This window comes from Salmo salar, unplaced genomic scaffold, assembly GCF_965601325.2.
Source record: "Salmo salar unplaced genomic scaffold, fSalSal1 ptg000888l, whole genome shotgun sequence".
Taxonomy (NCBI): Eukaryota; Metazoa; Chordata; class Actinopteri; order Salmoniformes; family Salmonidae; genus Salmo; species Salmo salar.
In genome coordinates, this window is record NW_027675538.1 from 318,631 (window position 1) to 321,173 (window position 2,543).

A 2,543-nucleotide genomic window follows, 5' to 3' on the forward strand; every position below is an offset into this window, starting at 1 on the left:
CCAGGGTGTGTTGAGTGGTGGTGTCCCGTCCTCCCAGGCCGGTGGCCTGGTTACAGGAGCAGATAGGGTCAAAGTAGTGGAATGGGGTAGTGGGTTTTAATGAGTGTAGGGTTAGTTGGCCTGGTGCAGGAGAAGATAGGGTCAAAGTAGTGGAATGGGGGTAGTGGGTTTTAATGAGTGTAGGGTTAGTTGGCCTGGTGCAGGAGCAGACAGGGTCAAAGTAGTGGAATGGGGTAGTGGGTTTTAATGAGTGTAGGGTTAGTTGGCCTGGTGCAGGAGCAGATAGGGTCAAAGTAGTGGAATGGGGGTAGTGGGTTTTAATGAGTGTAGGGTTAGTTGGCCTGGTGCAGGAGCAGATAGGGTTAAAGTAGTGGAATGGGGTAGTGGGTTTTAATGAGTGTAGGGTTAGTTGGCCTGGTGCAGGAGCAGATAGGGTTAAAGTAGTGGAATGGGGTAGTGGGTTTTAATGAGTGTAGGGTTAGTTGGCTTGGTGCAGGAGCAGATAGGGTCAAAGTAGTGGAATGGGGTAGTGGGTTTTAATGAGTGTAGGGTTAGTTGGCCTGGTGCAGGAGCAGATAGGGTCAAAGTAGTGGAATGGGGTAGTGGGTTTTAATGAGTGTAGGGTTAGTTGGCCTGGTGCAGGAGCAGATAGGGTCAAAGTAGTGGAATGGGGTAGTGGGTTTTAATGAGTGTAGGGTTAGTTAGAAGGGTGTTTTTTAGTATTATCATATAATAGTTTATCATCTGGTAAATCTATTAGGAGTGACCTACTATTGGAGGTGTTAATGTTATTATGGAGAATTGAGAGAATGGGTCTAGTAGTGAGATTATGCTGGGTCCCAGCACATTCAGGTGTGGAATGGAATGAAATTGTAGACTAGTTAGCTAAAATAACTTTAAAACAAGATATAATATATATTAATGTTCCACTGGGTAGAGGTGAGGACAAATGTGAGATCAGAGACATTTTGATAGATGTGTGGCAGAAGAGATGGGACTCTGAGCACAAGGGACGGCATTTATATGTCCTCTAAAGGTCGGTGGACCAAGGTTCAAAGGTCAGATTAGGAAGGAAGAGGTGGTGTTTCCTCGATTGTCTTTAGGACATTGTACATCGAACTGGTCCTTCCATCTGGTTGGCAGCATGTGAATGGTTTGTGTCTGGAGGGTATTGTCAATGAAACGGTGGAGCATGTGTTGTTATAGTGTTGTAAGGATGTTGAAGAGAGGGAAAGATTGAAGTGTAGGGTCATTGAGGTTGGATGGGGTTGGATGGGGGGTTGGAAGGGATTTGGGGGATGGGGGAGGGTCTATTAGAAGTTAGTAGGGATCTTTTTTATTTTCTCAGAAGTACTGAGTTAGGTAGGAGGATTTAGAAATGGTGTAAACCGTGATTGAACACACTCCAGCACAGTAGGAGGCGCCACGCTCCTTTAACGTTGGTTTGAGGACCGCCATTATACCATAGAAGAAGAAGAAGTTGGTAACGTGAGGTTTTGTCATTCGTAAAGAGTGCAGCTATTCTTTTGCCTATTTTCCAAATGTATTTTGTCATGGTGGGAGGGTTTGTTTATCGGTTTCCGCTGTTTATCGGTTAGAGTTGAGGAGGGAGTAGGGTAGTTTGATGTCCTCAACCGAGTGGAGAAGAAACGCTGTCTCTTCAGGTGCGTTGTGGAGAATGGTGTGGAGGAATTATTGATCCTGGTCGGTGAACAGGTGGGAGAGGAACATATACACTCTGTATCCAGAATGAACAAGGCGGTGGTTGTGGTAATGTAAAAGGTGAGTCTTGTTACCCGGCTAGTTACCAGTATGATTTATGTGAGGGGTTGTGTTGGTGCTGATTTCGACAAGAGTAGTGGTGTCTAATCTGCCTCCGTTTATTACCACCGAACAGATCCGTAAAGAGTTGGTTCGTTTTGCTAAATGTGGAAGTGTTTTTCTGAACGAAATTCAAGGTTAAACAGGGGAGGGGTGGTACACAGGGTTTGTTAGCACAGAGGAGCCCAGTGATATAATATTATATATATATAATATTACTGTATGTCCCAGCTGTTTGCTGTGGTTTTGAAGTAATTCTCTTCCAGCCCGCGTTAACCTTGTAGGTTTACCTCAGGTAACTTATTATTAACTATCCTTGTAGGTTTACCTCAGGTAACTTATTATTAACTAAACTTGTAGGTTTACCTCAGGTAACTTATTATTAACTATCCTTGTAGGTTTACCTCAGGTAACTTATTATTAACTATCCTTGTAGGTTTACCTCAAGTAACTTATTATTAACCATCCTTGTAGGTTTACCTCAGGTAACTTATTATTAACTATCCTTGTAGGTTTACCTCAGGTAACTTATTATTAACTATCCTTGTAGGTTTACCTCAGGTAACTTATTATTAACTATCCTTGTAGGTTTACCTCAGGTAACTTATTATGAACTATCCTTGTAGGTTTACCTCAGGTAACTTATTATTAACTAACCTTGTAGGTTTACCTCAGGTAACTTATTATTAACTATCCTTGTAGGTTTACCTAAGGTAACTTGT